Genomic DNA, 24,592 nt, shown 5'->3' on the forward strand with positions numbered 1-24,592 from the left:
ACGGGCTCGATTTTACAGTAGCCATCAAGTGCAAGGTAGTGCACCGACATACGAAGCGTCCCCGAGTCGTAGAAAGCTACAAGGACTCTTTAAGACACAACGTGTACCGCTGTAAGTCGATCGTGAACAAGCGAATCCACTAGATGTCGAACCCCAACCTAACATCATGCATTTGTTGGAAGATTGTCCTATAAGCAACTACTTGAATTCCCACCTATGAATTCCCGAAATATCTGGTCATGCAATCTGGTACACGGATACAAGGAGTAATAATCACACGACTCCTATACTAACCCGTCACCTGTATCACATCCGTCAACACACAACCAGAATCTCGGACCTTCATCTACAACAGACCCTCGTGATCACAACGATACAAAGTATGGCAGTACTCCCGAACAATCTGCACCAGTAGTGGGGACATCGGGGTTATCTCGCCACTACTAGTATTGAAGCAATTACGAACATCCTTCGTTCTGAGATACTAAGAAATATAAATGATAACGATGTACTCGAGAATCCCCTGGAGCTCAACTCCCCTAAAACTCAAAGCAGATAGGAGGCACCAAGACAGAACTCCGTCACATCAACATCATATAGATTCCAAGAATACCCGCGTGATCCTAAACTTTTTTTGAGTAAGAAGAGGAGTAGAGTAAATTATTACGTCAAGATTCCTCACTAGAGCAAAGAAGAGGAGAAAAAAGAATCCTACTCTCCGATATATAACTAAGACTCAAATAGTTTTTCACTAGACTCGACACGGCCAAGTTCGATCAATCAAGGGGGCTCCTAGGTCGGTAATGCTCTGATACCAACTTGTCACGCCCAAGATGCGACCCTATCCTCAATTTGGCACGAAGGCCTCGTCAGGGATAGAAGCGCATCCGGTCGTGTCGCAAGAATGGATATCGTTACAAGTACATTTACTGAAAAGAAGAGATATATATATAGAATTGGCTTACACTCGCCACAAGCTACATCAGAGTCACATCAGTACATTACATAATCATCAAGAGTAAGAGCAGGGTCCGACTACGGACGAAAACAAACGAGAAAAGTAAGAACGACGTCCATCCTTGCTATCCCAGGCTGCCGGCCGGGCCATCCTAGATCGGTGAAGAAGAAGAAGAAGAAGCAACTCCAAATGAACAATCAACGCGCTCGCGTCAAGTAACCTTTACCTGTACCTGCAACTAGTGTTGTAGTAATCTATGAGCCACAGGGGACTCAGCAATCTCATCTCCAAAGGTATCAAGACTAGCAAAGCTTAATGGGTGAGGCATGGTTAAGTGGTGAGGTAGCAGCAGCGGCTAAGAATATTTTTGGTGGCTAAACTTACGAGTACAAGAAATAAGAGGGGGAAGATCTACGCATAACGGACGTGACTACTGATGATCACAAGAATGATCCTGAACACCTACCTACGTCAGACATAACCCCACCGTGTCCTCGACCGGAGAAGGAACTCACGAAAGAGATAGTCACGGTTACACATACAGTTGGCAAGTTTTAATTAAGTTAACTTCAAGTTATCTAGAACCAGTGTTAAACAAAGTTTCCACGTTGCCACATAACCGCAGGCACGGCTTTCCGAAAGATTTAACCCTGCACGGGTGCTCCAACTAGTCCATCACAAATTACCACAAGCCGCATAGAAATCCTCAATCGCGAAGCTCGCGATCTCGTCGGATTCCCTAGTGGAAAACCTCAACTCTGAGATTACCCAAAGCATCACCGGAATCCCGATGCACAAGATATCTCGTCAAAGGTAAAACTAATCCAGCAAGGCTGCCCGGCGTGTTGACGATCACGATAGGAGCCGCGTATCTCATTATCAGGACACGACGGATAAGCTACGCGTATGAGTGCCAAACCTCGAGTTTCCTCGCGGTGGCCCCGCACAGTGCTCTGTTTTGGACCAGCATCATCAGCACTGGCCCTCCCTATATTATGTAGAATTACTCCTCGGGTAGCGCTAACTCCCTATGCATTTCAGTTTAACAGAATTATTATATTGGGAAAATAGTACCAATGTTGGGCCTTGCCAGACCATCTTTAATCTAAAACGAATTATCAAGGGGGTCCCCATAACAACCCCGATCGTGTTAGGAGCGCTCAATTATGGAACATAACATCGGTAGCCGAAACTAAGGGGGCAAAGGTGGAACAAAACACCACGCTAGAAAGGCCGAGCGTTCCACTGTTTACCAAGTATATAGGTGCATTAAAATAAATAGCATTAATATGGTGATATAACAAGAAACCCATGTTATCACATGGAATCAACTGCACCTGCAACTAGCAACGCTAACACAGGGTTAAGCAAGCGGTAACATAGCCAATCAGTGGTTTGCTAGGTCGAACATGTTGAAGGTTTTCATGGCATTGTTGAGAGGCTGATATTTAACATGTGGTAGGCAACGAGACATAATCGATAGAAACGGTAAACTAACATGGCAATGATAGTAATGGTATGTGGGGAAATGGTCATCTTGCCTAAGATCCCGCTTGGAAGAAGAATGACTCCGTGAATTAGACGAACCGACATAGTCGAACGGGTCCTCACAATCCGGCACACTGCTGAACTCTATCGAGACGAAGCAAACCGGAAACACAAATCAACACACGGAATTCAACACACGGTATTCACGGCAAGACAATTCACACAATCAAACACTACACGTTAAGTGAAGTTCAATATGCAACGAGTTGCATATTGACGAAACTCCATGTTTTTTTATTTAGTTCTATCCCGATTAGATACACGAACATATTAAATGTGGTTAAACATGGCAAGAGGTGAAGCGTAATTAAACTACCTATCTAGGCATTTTAAATGAGGCCGGAGACGACGTATATCATCTCTAAAGTGACCCCGTGTGTTAGGTTCTAATTCTGTCCAGATTTGTCCTAATCATAGTTTATGTTTGTTAAACGGGAAAACAAAGTGGTTCACGTGGTTCTACTCGTCGTTCTGCTCCATTTACATATATTGCACTTCTCCAACGGAGCTACGGAAAAATAGTTACGACCTAAACCGTTTTCAACACGTTGACACGCAAACCGATGCAAGAACACACTAAACAGTTCTAAATATACATGAGAGTTAGAAAAATATTATTCTACGCGAAACTCTAGCCAAGTTACATATCTAACTTATTTCGATTCGATGCACGGTTTGAAAAAAATTATTGACATTTTAAAAACATGCATATTTCTACACAACTAGTAAATTGTCCTGAGGTAAGCAGTAAAAAAAAGAAAAAAAAACAACAAGGCCGAATTACTGGAAGCAGCAGTGGCCCAGGTTTGAAATTGGTCCAAGGAGCTGAGTGTGTGTGCCTGACAAAAGGGAAAAGATGACAAAAAAATTGGCATACGTGGGAATCGAACCCAATACCTCCTAGTTGCAGTCAAACACATAGACCAGCTAGACTACAATTAGCACCTGATGATCAATGGGATTCGACTCTAAAAGAGGTATGCACGCGAGGCTATATATACCAGATAAAACAGAAAAAACCAACCAAAATACTGGGGCGCTCTGGAATCGAATCGAGGGCCCTTTCGGTGGACGCTGAATACACTAACGAGCTCGGCTGGGGCCCTACTGGTGGTGTAAACAAGTGGCTAAACTAATTAACCCGAACAGCAGAACGGATCAACATCCGGTAACACATCGGAAGGGTTGCTCACAACGGGGAACTAGGGGCAGACGGCGCGATGCTCTAGCGAAGACGGTGGGCTCGGAGGCCGGGAATGGAAGGGCCTGCTAGGACCGGCCGGATCCGGCTGAGGGACTCGGGATCCGGCTGCAGATCGCCGGATCGGGAGCGGGGCGACGGGGAGCTCCGGCGAACGGGGGCTGCAGGGGCTCGTCCATGGCGTTGCAGATGTGTGAAAATAGAACAGGAGAAGAGAGAATTCAAAGAGAGAGAAATTAGCAGAAGGGGAGAAGAAAGAGAGAGAGGACAGGGGCCTGGCGTCGCACTTGCTGCCCCGGATATCGGTGGCACATAGCTCCTCCCGTGCTGCTGCCTGCCGGCGGCTCGCCGGCCAGTGGCAGGTCAGAGAGGCAGGCGCACAGGTGCCGGGTGGGGGAAGGCAAAGAGGCGACGAGCACGAGGGAAAGCGCACCATGGAGTTCCTTCGAAGCTGCTGAACCTGTAGATAGAGAAGGTGAGAGACGAGGGGAGAACCAGAGAGAGGGGAACAGAGGAGAGGGAGGAAGAAGAGAGGCAAGGGGAGGCGTGGCTCTGCTCACTAGCAGAAGGACGAGGCGGGGTTCCCGAGGTCGGGAGTGAGAGACGGCATGGATCCGATCATTGGCGAGACAACGGGCGGGTCAGCGAGCTTGCTACTGGAGAAGACATGGCATTGCAGGCGAGCGCTCTGGTTGGCCCGGTGGGGAAAGCGAGGTGCTAGCGGCGGCGAGTAAACAGGGGTAGGATCCCTAAAAACTAGGCTTTGGTCTGATTGGACTGGATGGACCTATATATAGGGAAATGAAACTAGCTCAAGATCTTCCGATCGTAATCGAACGGTCACGGATAAATAGGTTAGGGTTTCAATGGACAAACCGATGACAGTTTGCGATAAAACGGGGTTGATCCGGACCCAACAGTCACGAGCACCCGGTTCGGATGCGGGGAAGGTTCCGGACTAAGTTGCGGACAGGTTGGTGCACTGTGCAGAGGGGCTAGGCGGGGATGAGAGGGAAAAACGGCGACCCGACATCATTTTTAAACCGACAAAACCGTCCGACGAATAACCGATAACGGTGCCGCTACGGTCGACCGTTCGGGTACCATGCGGATTCCGATCGCGACGAAATTTGACAGGCGGCCTACCTATAACTAATCACGACCGCATAACAAGTTTCACCCCGATCAGAGAAAGTTTTACGCACACTTTTAGAATAGGGTTTTGACGATGCCGCGGGCGCGTGCGTGTGCGGTCGGGCTCAGAACGGACAACGACGCGAACCGGCAACTAACAACGGACGCAAGTTTTGAAAACTGGTGGCAACGGAGATGTCGATGCAATGCAGATGATGCGACAAAAGAAAATAGACACACGACAAAAACGGACTAGAAGGGGAATCTTCTGGAACGTCGGCATCGGGCTGTCACAAAGACTCAGATTCCAACATTGGTGATCCTAAAGAACTTGGACAGGAGCTTGCAATGCTCGTGAGGAAATTCCAGAAATTTACAAGGCATGGCTAGTTTGGTAAATCTTCAAGGAGAGATACGAGGAAATTAGAATCTTCATCTAAGGACTACAAGAAAAGAACCTCCCACAAATGCAAGAAATCCGGTCACTATATTGCTGATTGTCCTCACTGGGTGAAGGAATCAAAGAAGAAGAAATACAAGGATGAAAGTTCTGATGACTCGAAGAAAATGAAGAAATCTTCAAAATCCTCATCCTCAAAGTCCTCATCGCACAAGAAGACTAGTTTCAAAAAGGCTCGAGCACTCATTGGCAAGGAAATGGATTCTGAGGAAGAATCTGAGGAATGTGATGAAGATGAAGGTTTCGAAGAAGACTCAGAGTCTGGTTTGGCAAGTCTTGCACTCGCTACCACATTCATGAGAAAGTCAATCTTCAACCTTGAAGAAAATCACAACGCTATCTATACTAATAACTATGCTTATGACTTCGCTCCAACCTATTGCTTCATGGCAAAAGGTTCAAAGGTACCCAATGACACTTCCTCCTATGAGTCAAGTGACTGTGAACCTGATGATTATAAAAAACCCAGTTACAGTAAACTTGCCAACATTGCAACTAAGCAACAAAGTGCCATCGAAAAACTTCAAAAACTGCTAGACAGATCAGTCTTCAATCTAGATTTGATAGTCTTCAAGATCGCTATGGCACAGTCTTGGCTGATCATGAGAAACTTTCCTATGAATTTCTTCAAAGGAAACTTGATCTTGAAAAGTCTAAGATGTCTCATGATGATCTTCGAATGGAAAATGATTCATTACTTGCTCAACAGATCAGTGCCGCTCAGGTTGAATTCACTCCACCATGTCTCAAATGCATCGAGCGTGAAACTGCCAATTCTTCACCAGAATCATCAAATGCTTCTATTGCTACAAATTCTTCAACTGCTCATGTGGTAAAAAATTCCTCACTTGTGGAAACCACAAATGTTACTCACGAAAATGCAGGTCTGAAGGAATTGTATGTGACAGACATGTACAAAAGTCTCAAAGGGCATCAAACCCTTTGCGATGTGATCAAAAAGCAGATTTTGAACAGGAACCCAAGGAAAGAAGGAATTGCCTTTGAAAGGAAACTCAATGTTGATGGATCATACTAGGAACCTGAGAAGTATCCCAGAACCTCATGGGTTGCTGCTAAAGGACCTCCTGTTGATCCATCCAATCTAACAGGCTTTGCATGTGAACTAGTCTATTCCTCGGATGAGTCATTTGACTCCAACTATAAACTGTCCAAAACTCAATCTGGTGAAGTATTTTCTCGATATGTTGGAACTAACTGCTGGAATGGACCACCCGTGAGGAAAATCTGGGTCCGCAAAAGTTGGTTGGTGATGGGGTTATAGTCCTAGGGTAGGGTCATAGGCCTGCCCTATAGGTCCTACCCAAGGACTACCCTTCATAAGAGACAAGGCCCTTAGTCAGTTCCGACTGAATTAAGGACTTCCCATCATCCAGTCGGTGACGATTCCTCCATCATCCAGTCGGAGATGAGCATTCGGAGCGTATCAAACTTACCGACTGGATTCCACTGTGTACATCATAACCCCCCTGGAGGGCAACGGTCATACGTTTTCATGTACCTTTATTAGCATTTAAGGCATACGTTACCTGTAACATAGATATTTAATCGCCACTACTCCTCCCCTGTGCACCGAACCGTTGTGAAGGGCAGCGCACTCTATATAAGTCGCCCTTCCCCACTGGTGCAGGGGTTGGCAATTCACTGTAATCCATATTCCACTCGACATCAAGCTCCCAAGAGCAATGAGACATAGGGCTTTTACCTCCACCTTAGAGGGGCCTGAACTCATACAACCTCGCCGTAGCTAAGAATCTGCCCATCCTTTCGTTCCCTATACACCCACAGTCAGACTTATACCCACGGCAGTTGGCGCCCACCGTGGGGCAGGCGTCTAAGCGTCTTTCGGCGAGTTTGCGACTACATCTTTTCATCATGTCGTCCGGTGGAGTTTTGTGCATGGGCATGAGATCCTCTTCGGCGCTCTCTCCTTCATCGTCGACGATTCGGCATGGCTTCGGGATGCTCCTCTCGACGTCGAGGCGCTCCCCAGTCGCGGGGCTACGCACTTCCGTGCCGGCGCCCGCGGCATCCTTCTTCTCCAGCAGTCGGCTCCGGTGTCGACCTTCGCCCCCATCACGCGCCGCAACAAGCGGTCTCACCGTCCGCGGCTCCAGCGTTGGGTGCAACACACCCAGGCGCGCCAGAGCGCGTCTTCACAAGTGGCGGTCCTCGAGTCGGTTGTAGTTGCGCCGCCGTCCCAGCGCTCGGACTCAGTTCCGACTGAGTTTCCTTTCGAGTACTTGGGTCGCGGGCCTGCAGCCGAAGTGCACATGGCCAACTCCCATGAAAGTCCTCGCCAAACCGGCCGGAACGAGCACGAGGTCGGCGAAACATCCGGCGCTCGCCGTCAGCCCCACCGTTCTGCCAGTCGGCGCACTCGTCAGAGCAACGTGGAGGTGTTCCGCACACCCGTCCTCAACCTGGCTGCCGCCGCCAAGATAGCCGATTCCCTCCAGCCTACTAATTCAGAGGCTGGCAGAGGGATCGAGCAGATCCATGCCCTGCTGCACATGGCGCAGCAGCAAAATTCGGCGGTCTCCGAGTCGCACAACATGATCCACAATAGTTCTGTTCGCGCGAACACGCATCGGTCAGTTCACAGCCCCGGTTCTCATCAACGACACACGGGAGGCAGCCGTTCCATGAATCCCGAAGATCGTCGCCATTCACGCACCCCTCCGCGGGGTGGGCTATACGGGCCCCGATATCATGATGATCGGCGTTCGGTCGGTGACACTTATGATCCAAGGCCCGACGCAAGAGGATATATCGCCCAGAGGAGGGTCGACAGGGGCTGGGCCCACCGCGATGGTCATGATATAGACCGTCCGAGTGGAAGCAGGATCATCGTCTCTGGTCCCGAGTGTTTCAGTCGAGCCATCCGTTCGGCTGACATCCCTCCCAACTTCCGATTGGCGACAGGGATCAGCAAGTTTACACGAGAATCCAAGCCAGAAACGTGGCTGGACGACTACCGAGTGGCAGTCCAGATCGGCGGTGGGGACGACCAGGTCGCCATGAAACATCTCCCCCTGATGCTCGACGGCTCAACACGAGCGTGGCTGAACCAGTTGGCTCCTTCAAGCATCTACAGTTGGGCAGATCTGGCCCAATGCTTCATCAGGACCTGCGAGGGGACGTGCAAATGCCCTGCTGGTCTCGTGGAGCATCAGCACTGTGTCCAGAAGCAGAATGAGCCCCTGCGCGATTTCATCCAGCGTTGGACAACCCTCTACCACACGGTGCAGAACGTCACAGAGCACCAAGCAGTCTGCGCCTTCAAGGCAGGCGTGCGGTACAGAGATCTGTACCTGAAGTTCGGTCGAACATGCTACATCTCCATGAGCAAGATGATGGAGATAGCGGCACGCTATGCAAATGGCAAAGAAGAGGACCGCATTCGTAGCGGCAAGCACAAAGCAGTCGCCGATGGAGATGGGAACAGCACTCGGAAGCAGAAGAAGAAAGCTCCGTCCACTCCGCAGGCAGAGGCCGCAGCCGTTACCAATGCCAAGTTCAAGGGCAAGGGGAAGGCTCAGTTCACCCCCAAGAAGAAGCAGTTCGGAAACCACATCCTGGACCAACCATGTCCAATCCACACACAGATGGATGAAGAGGGCAACGCCATATTTCCAAAGCATACCAGTCGGCAATGTCGCCTCCTGATCCAGGGGTTCGGCGAAGGGCAGCCGAGTGAAAAGGACAATGAATAGGATGAGGAGGACAAGGAGCATCCGTTCCCCCAAGTCCATGCCACACTGATGATTTTTGCTAACGTTGAAAGCAAGAGTCGACTGAAGTTGGTGAATAGGGAGGTGAACATGGCCACCCCGACCAACCCCACGTTCCTCAAATGGTCTCAGACTGCGATCACCTTTGACCAGTCGGATCATCCAGCACACGTACCCACCCTAGGGAGGCAGGCCCTGGTCGTCGACCCGGTGGTGGAAGAAGTCCGACTGCGCAAAGTCCTCATGGACGGCGGCAGCGGCTTGAACATCATGTACGCTGACACTCTCAAGGGGATGGGCATTCCGATGTCCAAACTTAGCGAGAGTAGCATGCAGTTCCATGGAGTCGTCCCTGGATGAAAGGCCAAGTCACTCGGCCAGATCGCGTTGGATCTCGTCTTCGGCTCCGACAAGAACTTCCGCAAGGAAAAACTGACGTTCGAGGTGGTGGACTTCCAGAGTGCGTACCACGCGATTCTGGGCCGTCCGGCGTATGCGCATTTCATGGCCCGTCCATGTTACATGTACCTGAAGCTGAAGATGCCAGGCCCAAAAGGTGTGATCACTATCACAGGCAATCGGCAGCGGGCCGAGGAGTGTCTGCAGCAGGGATCGAGGATCGCCGATCAGCAGATGGCTGTCCTCGAGCTTGACGAGTACAAGAAGACAGTCGACCCCGCTGACTTGATGCGTTCGGAGAAACCAGCTTCGGAATCCGCATTCTAGTCAGCGGGAGAAACGAAGAAGGTCACCATCCACCCGACAGACGGCGCCGCTGCCCCGACGAACATCTCCACCACCCTCGATCCTAAATAGGAAACCGAGCTCATCCAATTCCTCCGTAAGAACTAGGACATTTTCGCATGGAAGCCCGCTGACATGCCAGGTGTACCCAGGGAGTTGGCTGAGCACCGACTACATGTGGATCCTGCTTCTCGGCCTGTCCGAGAACGCCTGCGTCGGTCCGCCACGCACAATAGGAAGGCAATCGGAGAAGAGGTGGCTAAGCTTTTGGCAGCCAACTTCATTCACGAGGTACACCACTCCGAGTGGCTCGCCAATGTTGTCATGGTGCCCAAGAAGGACAAGTCTCTCCGAATGTGCATCGACTTCAAGCATCTCAATAAGGTCTGCCCAAAAGACCATTTCCCGCTCCCCCGCATCGATCAAATTGTCGATTCGACTGCGGGTTGCGAGCGTTTGTCATTCCTTGATGCCTACTCGGGCTATCATCAGATCCGCCTGTATGGCCCCGATGAATTAAAAACTGCCTTCATCACCCCATTCGGGTGCTTCTGCTACATCACTATGCCATTTGGTTTTAAGAATGCAGGAGCAACCTTTATGAGCATGATCCAAAAATGCCTCCTTGACCAGATCGGTTGAAATGTGGAGGCGTATATGGATGATATCATAGTCAAGTCACGCAAAGGTTTCGACCTGCTGACTCACTTGGCAGAAACATTCGCTAACCTTCATAGGTACGATATCAAGGTCAACCCATCCAAGTGTTCATTCGGTGTTCCCAGCGGAAAGTTACTCGGTTTCTTTGTTTCCGAACGAGGGATCGATGTCAACCCCGAAAAGATCGGGACCATCATCCGAATGGAGCGGCCGGTCAGAATACACGATGTTCAAAGGCTCACAGGTTGCCTAGCGGCTTTGAGCAGGTTTATCAGTCGACTCGGTGAGAAGGCACTTCCTCTGTACCGACTCATGAAGAAATCAGATACTTTCGAGTGGACAGACGAAGCCCAAATTGCATTCGACGATCTCAAAGTCCTACTTTCCACCCAGCCGGTTCTTACTGCTCCGCTTAGTAAAGAACCCCTTCTTCTGTACATCGCGGCTACAAATCAAGTCGTTAGCACTATTCTCACAGTCGAACACGAAGAAGAAGGCAAAGCATACAAGGTTCAACGGCCAGTGTATTATGTCTCCGAAGTCCCGACTCCTTCCAAGCAGAGGTATCCCCACTATCAAAAACTTATCTACGGGATTTACATGACTGCGAAGAAGGTGGCTCATTATTTCCAAGACCACTCGGTGTCTGTCGTTTCCGATGCTCCGTTGTCGGAAATCCTCCACAATCGGGACGCATCGGGCCGAGTGGCAAAGTGGGCAATGGAGATGTTATACCGCGACATCAAGTTCGAGGCCAAGAAAGCTATAAAGTCTCAAGCTCTGGCTGACTTCATAGCAGAATGGGTAGAACAACAGCAACCGACCCACATCTACTTGGCTCATTGGACAATGTTCTTCGATGGGTCCAAGATGTTGAATGGCTCCGGCGCTGGCGTTGTGATCATATTGCCAAAGGGTGACAAACTCAAGTATGTATTGCAGATACACTTCGATTCCTCCAACAGTGAGGCAGAGTATGAGGCTCTCCTTTATGGATTGCGCATGGCCATCGCACTCGGCGTCCGTCGCCTGATGGTCTACGGCGATTCAGATTTGGTAGTTAATCAAGTGATCAAGGAGTGGGACATAAGGAACCCCACCATGACCACATACTGCAATGCAATGAGGAAGCTCGAGATAAAGTTTGAAGGTCTGGAACTCCACCATGTCCCGCGACTGAAAAACCAAGCAGCTGATGAATTGGCGAAACTTGGATCCACTCGGAGACCAGTCCCGAGTGACGTCTGCCTCGAGCACCTTCACCTTCCCTCAGTTAAAGAAGATCCTTTCATAGAGGAACTAGTACAACCAAAGAGCTCGACAAATCCGACCGAAGTCGAAGTCCCTGCTGTGGTTGATTTGATCATGGAGATTCTTGCTATCATCCCCGATTGGACTGTGCCGTTCATTGCATACATCCTGAGGCAAGAATTACCAGAAGACGAAGTCCAAGCCAGACAGATCGTCCACAGGTCAAAGTCGTTCACTGTCATTGATGGCCAGTTGTACAAGGAAAGCGTTTCAGGCGTCCTTCAACGATGCATCTCCCCTGAGGAGGGACAGTTAATCCTGGAAGAAATTCACTCGGGAACCTGCGGTCATCACGCCTCCTCAAGGACAATCGTCGCCAAAGCATTCAGAGCTGGCTTCTTCTGGTTGCAGGCGAATGAAATTGCAAAGGATATGGTCGATCAATGCGAAGGTTGTCAGTTCTACTCTAACAAGTCCCACAAGCCAACATCTGCGTTGAAGACAATCCCTCTTGTTTGGCCGTTTGCAGTGTGGGGATTAGATACAGTCAGTCCATTCAGGACAGGCCAAGGGGGATTCACACATCTGTTGGTGGCAGTCGACAAGTTCACAAAGTGGATTGAAGCCAAGCCCATCAAGAAGCTCGACGCCCTTATAGCCATCAAGTTTGTCAGGGACATCATCTCCAGATTCGGGGTACCGCACAACATAATCACTGACAATGGCACAAACTTTGACTCGGACAGATTCAAAGGTTTTTGTACAGGCAAGGTATCCGAGTGGATTTTGCATCTGTGGCGCATCCCCAAACAAACGGGCAAGCAGAGCGGGCGAATGGACTTATTCTGCAAGGTTTGAAGCCTCGACTCCTGCGAGAAGTGGGACATGCGGCCAGCGCATGGGTCACCGAGCTGCCTTCGGTGCTGTGGGGTCTCCGCACAACCCCAAATAGATCTACAGGGCGATCCCCGTTCTTCCTCGTTTACGGAGCAGAGGCAGTCCTTCCGAGTGACTTGCTTCACAACGCTCCACGAGTTGAACTCTTCTCCGAAGCTGAAGCAGAGCAAGCAAGGCAAGACGGAGTGGATCTTCTAGAGGAGGAGCGCGAGATGGCACTGACTCGCTCAACCATTTATCAACAAGATCTGTGGCGCTTTCACGTGCGACAGGTCAGGAGTCGTACATTCCAAGCAGGCGACCTGGTGCTCCGAGTGGATCAGCAGAGACCTCACAAGTTTGCTCCCGCCTGGGAAGGACCCTTCATCATCTCCAAGGTGCTCAACAACGGAGCATATCGACTCTACAACCTCGACAGGGAAACGGACGAGCCGAGAGCATGGAACGGAGATCTCCTGAAGCGCTTCTACACGTGACCGTCGACTGAAGTAATGTAAAGAACAAGTATCGTTAAAGTAATACAAAGCAGATTGGGTTTTTGCAGATGCAAAATTCTTCCGCGTTCGCGGACTCCGGTCTAAAAAAAAAAACTTTCTCCGAGTGTTCACTAAACGTCGCACTCGGGGACTTAGCTGCGATCCAGAATCGCCTAAGTACAATCTTTCTCCGAGTGTGCACTAAACGTCGCACTCGGGGACTTAGCTGCGATCAAGAATCGCCTAAGTACAAAATTTCTCCGAGTGTGCACTAACCGTCACACTCGGGGAATTAGCTGCGATCCAGAATCGCCTAAGGTCAAACTTTCTCCGAGTGTGCACTAAATGTCGCACTCGGGGACTTAGCTGCGATCCAGAATCGCCTAAGTACAATCTTTCTTCGAGTGTGCACTAAACGTCGCACTCGGGGACTTAGCTGCGATCAAGAATCGCCTAAGTACAAACTTTCTTACTCGGAGGTTAGCAACTACCCTCATTGGGGCTCATGTAGATGTCAAGACAACTGACAGTTACATGAGTAGCAGACCCTCATCAAGGCTCATGTAGATGTCCAGACAACTGACAATTACATGAGTAGCAACTCGCTCCGAGTACGACCTTACAGTCGCGATCGAAGACTTAGCTGCGATCACGAATCGCCTAAGTAAACAATTGCCTTCGAGTGTATCCTAGAGATCCACTCGGAGACTTAGCAGAACCTCATTGAGGTTCATGCAGATGTCAAGACAACTGACAACTACATGCTCCGCATGTTTGCCACTGGCTTCACCAAGAAACGCCAAACAAAAACCACGAGCCAAAATCGTGTCAACAATTATTTGGCAAAGGAAGAGCAAAATATTAGATTCAAATTCAAAGTTGGTTCAACGATAATCGGCTCGGTGCAGATCAAGCTTATCCACACCGAACCACGAATGTGACGGCCAACATCAGTGGCCAAAGTTTCATACAAATACCACTCAGCATACCGAGGTTAAGTTTTTCAAGCATCGTCAGGATTGGCATTGGGACTGGCAGGCTCCACGAAAGTGTCCAGGTCGATCCCGTCTGCGATGCGAGTGGCGCTCTCAAGGATGGTCTCCATGAAATCTTCGAAGCGAAGCTTCTTGGTGTTGGCAACTTGCAACGCCTTCAGCTTCTCTTCGCGAGCCTCCTTGCAGTGCACTCGGACCAGCGACAGCGCCACGTCCGCACCACAGCGAGCAGCAGACTTCTTCCACGCCTGCACTCGGTTCGGGACGTCCTCCAGCCGAGTCATCAACCCTTCCATCTCCCGCCGGGACTCGTCTTCAGGCCACACCTCCTTGTCGATTCGGCCGACGACCTCTCTGAGGCAACCGATAAAAGGTCCCACTTTGCCAAGGCGAATGTGCGCTCAGAGCATGTCTCGATTGGCTTCGTCGCCGAGTGGAACGTTCGGAATAACCGACCGCTCAATGTCAGCTGCTTCAGCCTCAGCGTCCATACAAAAATCTGCAAAGACAAGACGAGCAGACAGTAAGCGCATCATGAAATACAAAGTCAAGAAGCACTCGGAAAAACAAAACTTACCACCGAGAAGGGCAATCATCTTCCTTGCCGAGTCACTGACGTACTTCTCATGTGATATGCACCGACTGTTCATCACCTTCATCTATCCCATCAGCTCGGTTCTTTGTTTGCCCATTCTCTCAATTTCGGCCACCAATGCCTTATTTGCTTCACGGGACTCCTCCAAGGACTTCTCTCATTCAGCAAGAGCACTCTTCACGCCAGCTAAGTCATGCACGGCTGCCTCTAGTTGCGCAGCAACCTGAGTCTTTTCAACCTTCAGACCGTTGTACGCTGGTCCCATCTCGCAAGTCTTCTGCAAATAAGTGTGAAGAGAAGATTAGACAAATTCAACAAGGAAAAGAATAAAACCTCAAAGTTCTTCAGACCCCTTTCGACGCAAGCAGTCGACAGCGGTCTCGGGGACTACACCGAGTGGGTTCACTAAGAGTGACCCCACTGGCATGAAGCTCAAACAGGTCCACCCTACTGAGCTACATAACAAAAAACAAGCCTATGAGGCTACTACTACCCGACCTGAGTAAACTTACTCTCGGGGACTACTTCTAGTACGTGCACTCAGAGTTCACCCACTGGCACCATTCGGATAGATTAGAATTCATCAGATCAAGTCAAAGACAATGTATATAAAGACAACTGCCGGTGCAAGCACTCGACAGAAGGCTCGGGGACTACACCCACTGGGTTCACTCAGAGTGAACCCACTGCAAAATAATTCTACTAGCTCCGAGTATATTGCTTAACACCCACTGGGTTACAAGAGAAAAGCAAATACTTACTAGCGCACTTACTCGGATATCGTCACGGAGCTCCAAGCTTCTCTTGTAGAAAGATGCGATGGAGTCGTATGGCCCCTTCGCATCACCCGCCATCAACTCCACCCGCACCATAGCCTCCTTGGCGGCTCCCACTTGATCTTCCGGGAGATGTCGGGCGTCGTACTGGACAGTCGACGGGCCCGGCACCACGGGAGACTCCTTGGGCATCCCAAGTCCTGCTCCAGTCGGTTCAGCCGCGATGAGCACCGTTTCAGTCGACGACATCGTCTCGGTTGGCGGCGCGTCCATGGCAGGAGCGGTAGCAGACGGAACGTCCTCAAGGGCATGCACCAAAGCTTGTCCGGACCCCTTCTGGTCGTCTTTCTCCAGATGAATCACCTCTGAAGGGAGCCCGACTGAACGATGTGAGACCACAGAAAAAAGGGCAAGATCAAAGACAGAATTCGCGAAACAATAATTTGAGCTCTTGGAGTCGTCACGACATACCTTGCTGGGATGTGGCAACGTTGTTCGTATCCATGGGATCGTCTTCCTGGCATGGCGGAGAAGTGGCGGAGGTAGCAGCTCTGTCGTGTAAAATCCACTCGACCAATAAACATGAGTTCAATCAAATACTGAAAGAAGATAGGAGAACAAGACACTTACGCTGAGGCAACGGGAACGGCGATCTTCATCCGAGGCAAAGCCTTCCGAGGCTTGGATCCACTCGGTTTAGCCACCTTGGGAGGTTGGCCCGCGGGCTCAGCAGCAGCGTCCCTGGTCCTCTTTGTGCTACGAGCACTCGGAGCCACGGGAGTAGCTGGCAAGGTGCTCGGAGCCACGAGAGTAGCTGGCAAGGCACCCGGAACCACATGAGGAGCTGGCGGGGCACTCGGAGCTGCTGGGGGAGCCGACGGAGTCATAGGTTCGTGGTGACGCTTAGTTCGAGGCTCTGGTGGTGGCGGTGGCGAGCTCTGCTTCTCATCTTCCCCTTCCTCCTCTTCGGACTCCTCCTCCGTCTCCCCACTATCGGAGACGTACTCGGCGCTCTCCACGCTGCCCTCCTGGCTGCCTTCCTCTTCCTCAGCCGGATTCCCGTTCGAGACGGGAGAAAACCAGTTAGTCCACGCCTGCACGAGATACAGTCGACAACATCAGACGTCAGACAGTGATACAAGAAAAAGCGGTAAATCTAAGACAATTGTGTGCACTCGACAAGTTATACTCACCTCATTCGGAGGAGGGTTGTCCGTGCGGAAGGGCTTCACTCGCCGGGCTCCTCTGGGGTTATCACAGGCGCGTGTGATGCTGCAGACCCACGCCATCACAACCTCCCCGGTCACACATTCGGGGTGGGTTCGAGTGGAGTCCTCCAGCCCCATGTAGTGCCACATGGCATGGTGTCGAGCTTGCAAAGGTTGGATGCGCCGACCCAGAAAAATTTCCAGCAGATCCGTGCCGGTGACTCCCTTGCGGACGACATCTATCAGCGCTTCGACCAGAGGCTGAATCTGGATCTTCTCCATCTTCGTGAGCGCAAGCTGCCTGGGCGGAGCCGGTCGGTCTAGGCTAAAAGGCGGCAGTCCAGTCGCGGCGTTCGGGCAGGCAACGTCCTGGCAATAGAACCAAGTCGACTGCCAGTTCCTAACAGACTCGGACAACTGGAGAGCAGGATAGCTACTTTTGGTTTTCTTCTGGAAGCCTAAGCCTCCGCAGAGCTGGAGGATATGAGTTTTGTCGTCCGACTGGCTAAGTCTTTTGGCGGTTTGAGATGAGCATTCAGAGCGTATCAAACTTACCGACTGGATTCCACTCTGTACATCGTAACCCCCCTGGAGGGCAACGGTCATACGTTTTCATGTACCTTTATTAGCATTTAAGGCATACGTTACCTGTAACGTAGACATTTAATCGCCACTACTCCACCCCTGTGCACCGAACCGTTGTGAAGGGCATCGCACTCTATATAAGTCGCCCTTCCCCACTGGTGCAGGGGTTGGCAATTCACTGTAATCCATATTCCACTCGACATCAAGCTCCCAAGAGCACTGAGACATAGGGCTTTTACCTCCACCGTAGAGGGTCTTGAACTCATACAACCTCGCCGTAGCTAAGGTTCTGCACATCCTTTTGTTCCGTATACATCTACTGTCAGACTTATACCCACGACAGTTGGAAAATCTTCAGGTGAATGTCCTCATGACACCACCTGTGAAGAACCTAAACCCTAGATCCAATTCCGCAGGTGGACCAAAGTCTTCAAGAAGATCAAAATCGTCAACTCGTCAAAACTATGCTTGTACTCGTGCTAATGCTTCTGATATGCAGGGAAATTACACGGGATATGAATATGAGCATTATGCCTCAAATCATTATGTTCATAAATCCTCAAAGAACTTCTCTCTGCCTATTCATTTGAGTACTCTAACCCCCTACTGTTAAGAGAAGTGCATTAGCTTCAATGCCTCCTTTCTCATATGGTGCTGGCAGCAAAGTTGTCAGAATCGCGATTCTGAATCGGATCGGAGCTCCGTTGCTAGGATCATGAATAGTAGAATCTTAACTATCAGGATCGTAGGAACTTAGATTCTATGAGAAAAATCGTAGAATCGGAGGGGCTATTTTGGATCGTAGGATCATAAGATTCTAAGACTTAAGTCACGATTCTGACAACTTTGGCTGGCAGGATGATGAACTCTTTGCCACCCCTTCAGATGTGGGTGGTGAAGAATTTGAACTAATCACTTCTGGAGGTCAGGTCTCCAGATGAACATCATCATCTGGAGAATTTGCTGGAGACCTGAGGAAAATGCTTGATTGGACGCAAGCTTAAATTGATGAAATGATAACATTTCACACGTCCTCAAATTTACTGTTTATGATGAAATCCTAATATGATGAAATTGATATCATATTCTTCAAGTCTGAAGCATATGAGATGGTAAGGTGTACTAATTCATCTGCAGGATGACAAACCCAAGAGTACTGAGTGGGTTCTTGATAGTGGTTGCACAAACCACATGCCTGGTGATAGAAGCTTGCTGATGAATATGTCACTAACTCCATCACCACTAAAGCAAATCACTTATGCTGACAAAGGTAAAAGCAAGGTATTGGGACTTGGAAAAGTGGCTATTTCCAAGGACACACACATGGACAAAGTGATGCTTGTTGAATCCCTTGGGTTTAACCTCATGTCAGTCTCAATGCTTTGTGATCTTGATATGGTTGTTATCTTTGGAAAATATAGATGTGTAGTCATCATGGAATCTTACAGATCCAAAGTCTTCGAAGGCTTTAGGAGAGGAGATTTGTACATTGTTGATTTTTCCACAGGTCCTCAACCAGCCACATGCTTACTAGCAAAAACCCCAGAAGGCTCGCTATGGCATCAAAGACTTGGTCATGCAGGCCTGAGGAATTTGCACACACTCGCGAATAAAAAGCATGTCATCGGCATTAAATCTGTCAAATTCCTCAAGGATCACCTTTGTGATGCTTGTGAGTCTGGAAAAATGACCAGATCCAAACACCCCTCGAAGACTATCATGACGACTACTCGTCCATTTGAATTGCTTCACATGGATCTATTTGGACCTACTCATTATGCTACTCTAACCAATGCAACATCCTTATATGGCTTTGTCATCGTTGATGACTATTCTCGATATACTTGGGTGCATATCATCCTCTATAAAACTGAAGTGCAGGAAGTATTTAAACGATTTTCCTCAAGGGCCTCGACGAACTTCGGCGTCAAGATCAAACACATCAGGAGTGACAATGGGACAAAATTCAAAAACACTTTTCTTGATGATTATCTTGATGAACTTGGTATAACTCATGAATTATCTGCTCCTTATACTCCTAAACAGAATGGCATTGTTGAACGCAAGAACAGGACTCTGGATGAAATGGCATGGACCATTGATGAACCACAATTATAGGGGATCAATCGTAGTAATTTCCATAAGTAAGAGTGTCGAACCCAACGAGGAGCAGAAGGATCTGACAAGTGGTTTTCAGCAAGGTAAAATCTGCAGGCACTGAAATTATCGGGAACAAGTGATTGTGTGGTGAGATGATTCGTAGCAAGCAACAAGTAACAAAAGTAGCAATGGTGCATCAAAGTGGCCCAATCCCTTTTGTAGCAAGGGACAAGCCTGGACAAAGTCTTATAGGAGGAAAAACGCTCCCGAGGACACGCGGGAATTTCTGTCATGCTAGTTTTCATCATGTTCATATGATTCGCGTTTGTTACTTTGATAGTTTGATATGTGGGTAGACCGGCGCTTGGGTACTGGCCTTACTTGGGCAAGCATCCCGCTTATGATTAACCCCTCTCGCAAGCATCCGCAACTAAGAAAGAAGAATTAAGACAAAGTCTAACCATAGCATTAAACTAGTGGATCCAAATCAACCCCTTACGAAGCAACGCATAAACTAGGGTTTAAGCTTCTGTCACTCTAGCAACCCATCATCTACTTACTACTTCCCAATGCCTTCCTCTAGGCCCAAATAATGGTGAAGTGTTATGTAGTCGACGTTCACATAACACCACTAGAGGAAAAACAACATACACACATCAAATTACCGAACGAATACCAAATTCACACGACTACTATTTGCATGACTTATCCCATGTCCTCAGGAACAAAAGTAACTACTCACAAAGAGTAATCATATTCATGACCAGAGAGGTAATGAGTAGCATCAAGGATCTGAACATAAACTCTTCCACCAAGTAATCCAACTAGCATGAACTACAAGGAGTAATTAACACTACTAGCAACCTTAGAAGTACCAATCGGAGTCGCGAGGTGGAGATTGGTTACAAGTGATGAACTACGGTTTGGAGATGAGATGGTGCTGATGAATATGTTGATGGTGACGAGTCCCCTCCGATGAGAGGAGTGTTGGTGATGACGATGGCGATGATTTCCCCCTCCGGGAGGGAAGTTTCGCCGGCAGGATCGTCCTGTCGGAGGTCTAGATTGGTTCTGCTCAAGTTCCGCTCCGTGGCGGCGACGAATCCACGAAAAAGCTCCTCCTTGATTTTTTCCTGGATGAAACCCTTCATATAGCAGAAGAGGGGGGCCAGTGGGTCAGCAGGCTGCCCACAAGCCCCCTTGGTGCGGCCTGGGCGGGTGGCCGCGCCGTGCAGGCTTTTGGCCACCTGCTGGCGCCCCTCTGGCGCTTCTTCGGTCCAGTATTTTTCATAAATCCGGAAAAAAATCCTCGTTGTTTTTATGGCATTTGGAGTTGCGCAGAATAAGTATCTCAACTGTGCTCCACTTTCAGGCCAGAATTCCAGCTGTCGACATTCTTCCTCTTCATGTAAACCTTGCAAAATAAGAGAGAAAAGGCATAAGTATTGTACCGTGAAGTGAAATAACAGCCCAAGAAGCGATAAATATCAACATGAAAACATGATGCAAAATGGACGTATCAACTCCCCCAAGCTTAGACCTCGCTTGTCCTCTAGCGAAAGCCTAGCTCAATAAATATGTCCACATGTTTAGGGAGAGAGGTGTCGACAAAACAAGATACGAACATGCATGCATCATGATCATGATCAGAACAACAATACCAACATATAATCTCTCATGCTAAAGTTACAATTCCTTCACAAAGTAAAGCATGGATCAAGAACCTTACCGAGAAGTAACAACCGATAGCCTTTAGTCATTGAAGCAATTGCAATTTATCACAACATCAGAAAGAGTCAAATAAGAGTTTATAAAGCAAATCCACATACTCAATCATTCTTTCATTCTCTATAATTGCTACAACTCACATGGTACTCATGAGATCAAAGTTTCAACTGGACACAGAGAAAGATAGGGCCTTATAGTTTTGCCTCTCAACTGCTTACCTCAAGGGTAATGTCAACAATAATAAATCATTAATGCTTATCTCCAAGTTGACATATGAATATAGATCTTTCCCAAGCATATGACATTAGCCAAGACAAAGGCGAAAGAAGGAATTGGTGAAGATCACCATGACTCTTTCAAGGGCAAAAAGTAAAGGTACAAGACAGGACCTTCACAGAGGGAAGCAGAGGTTGTCATGCGCTTTTTAGGTTTGTATGTGTGTCCTCTTAGTGCGGAGGAACGTCACTTTATATTGCCTCCTGTGATAAACAACTTTATTATGCAGTCTGTCGCTTTTATGTCTTCCTCATCACAGGTTCGTACAAAGCTTATTTTCCACACACTAATAGATCATACATATTAGAGAGCAATTTTTATTGCTTGCACCGATGACAACTTACTTGAGGGATCTTATTCAATCTATAGGTAGGTATGGTGGACTCACATGGCAAAACTGGGTTGATGGTTTATGGATGCACAAGTAGTATCTCTACTTAGTGCGGGAGGTTTGGCTAATGTGAGGTGGAAGCAATCGTCACATGCTAAGGGATCTCTAATCGTATAACATTGTTCGGAGCCAAGCAAACACAATTCATTATGTTGTCTTCCTTGTCCAACATCTACTTCTAGGCATGCAATAGTTTAGCGAGTGTTCACAATCATAGATGGTGTGAGAGATGATACATTTATATGTGAACCTCTCCTTCTTTATCACTTCCTATTAATTGCAACCATGACCAAGGTCTACGTTTGTCTACCCTCAACAAGTTTCAATCCTCATTCTTTTTATATGTGAAGCCATCACTTCCCATAAGATCATTACATGATCTTTCATGCTTTTGTTCTATTCTCACTCTTTTGATCATGGCAAGAGGCAAAGCCCTTCAACTAAGACACTCTTTATTATATGGCTCACGAGCTTGAATACATCAGGTGTGACACAAAGCAAAACTCAAGACTAAAACACAAAGACTTTTAATCTACTAGAGAAATAGAAAACTGAAAAGGAAAACTAAAACAAAGGTAAAGGCAAAAGATGTGATGGTGATACGATACCGGGGAAACTCCCCGAAGCTTGGCACACGCCAAGGGGATTGCCCATACCCATGTTTAGTTGTCTTCCTTTGGTAGTGATGGTGGTGGAGTTTTTGCAATCTTTGACTCCAAGAGGGCCATTAATCTTTGATTTATACCTTGGAGATCCGCGATATGTTTTTCCAGCAAAACAATTTCACGAGTGAGACAAGTATTGCGACCACGAGTTGTTTCACAAAACCTCAAGAGTTCAATCAAGGATGGAGATAGTAGGTGGAGGTAGGGTTGGAGGAAATCCACTTCCTCAACTTCTTCCTTGTTGAGCACATATTGTGCTTCGTCCCATGCCTCATTCCTCTCCTTGGTTTTGCCCTTGGTTTCTTTAGGTAGCCTTTCCTTAGCCTCCATGACCTCCATCCTTTTCAGATCAGCACTTACTTCTCCATAAACTTGAGGGAGATTGTTCTCCCCCACAGATTCCTGAGATGACATCTTCCTCTAAATCTGCGGCAGAAAACAGGCTCGAAACGAAAAACAGAGGAAATCTGCATGATGCAGGGGTCAAACCAAACGGGAGTATATATAATGATTTTTTCCACACCAGAAGGAGTGCCCTGCATGAAAACAGAGTCTGGGAGGCGCACGAGGTGGCCACAAGCCCTCCCGGCGTGGCCAGGGGGTGGCCCCGCACCGTGCAGGCTTGTCGCCTTCTCGTGCACTTTCGGGACTACTTCCAATTTTTGTATTTCTTTCAAATATTCCAAAACGAAGAAAATTTCCTACTGGAAAAGTTTTGGACTCTGTTTTCTTACCGAATCACATACCTCTTCGTTTTCGGAGTCTGAAACAGGCTCATAAATATCCCTTAGGTATTGTTCTGGAGTTATGGTATTGATAATATTGCTTTCAACATTTATGGGAGTACCTGAGATATAATGCTTGATTCTCTGCCCATTTACAACTCTCGGACAATTACCTTCCATGTTGTTGATCTTGATAGCACCGGAACGATATACTTCCTCAACAACATAGGGACCTTCCCATTTAGAGAGAAGCTTGCCTGCAAAGAATCTTAAACGAGAGTTATATAGCAAGACATAATCACCTACGTTGAACTCACGCTTTTGTATCCTCTTATCATGCCACCTCTTAACCTTCTCTTTGAACAACCTGGCATTCTCATATGCCTGAGTTCTCCTTTCATCAAGCGAGCTAATGTCAAATAACCTCTTCTCACCGGCAAGTTTGAAATCAAAGTTGAGCCCTTTGATTGCCCAATAAGCTTGATGCTCTAGCTCAAGAGGTAAATGACATGCTTTACCGTACACCATTTTGTACGGAGACATGCCCATGGGATTCTTATAGGCAGTTCTATAAGCCCACAGTGCATCATCGAGCTTCTTAGACCAATTCTTTCTAGACCTGTTGACAGTCTTTTGCAGAATTAGTTTAATCTCTCTGTTGCTTAGCTCTACTTGACCACTGGACTGAGGATGGTAGGGAGACGCAATCCTATGGTTGACATTGTACTTAGCAAGCATTTTACGGAAAGCACCATGAATGAAGTGTGAACCACCGTCGGTCATTAGATATCTAGGGACTCCAAATCTAGGGAAAATAACTTCTGCAAGCATCTTGATAGAAGTGTTGTGATCAGCACTACTAGTGGGGATAGATCCTACACACTTAGTGACATAATCAACAGCAACTAGGATATGAGTATACCCATTGGATTTTGGAGAAGGTCCCATATAATCAAATCCCCAAACATCAAATGGTTCAATGACAAGTGAGTAGTTCATAGGCATTTCCTGACGTTTACCGATATTACCTATTCTTTGACATTCGTCACAAGACAAGACAAACTTATGGGCATCCTTGAAGAGAGTGGGCCAATAGAAACCTGATTCCAATACTTCGTGTGCAGTTCTATCTCCCGCATGGTGTCCACCATAGGCCTCGGAGTGACACTTCTGTAGGCTCTGTCCCTGTTCATGTTCAGGTACACAACGTCTGATAACACCATCTACTCCTTCCTTGTAAAGGTGAGGATCATCCCAAAAGTAATGTCTCAAGTCAAAGAAGAATTTCTTCTTTTGCTGGTACGTGAAACTAGGTGGTATATATGTGGCAACGGTATAGTTTGCATAATCAGCATACCATGGTGCACTACGTGAAGCATTGATGACATTCAGTTGCTCATCGAGAAAGCTATCATCAATAGGTTGTGGGTCATCAAGAACGTTCTCCAACCTAGACAAGTTATCTGC

The sequence above is a fragment of the Hordeum vulgare genome, chromosome 4H (genome assembly GCF_904849725.1).
Source record: "Hordeum vulgare subsp. vulgare chromosome 4H, MorexV3_pseudomolecules_assembly, whole genome shotgun sequence".
Classification (NCBI taxonomy): domain Eukaryota; kingdom Viridiplantae; phylum Streptophyta; class Magnoliopsida; order Poales; family Poaceae; genus Hordeum; species Hordeum vulgare.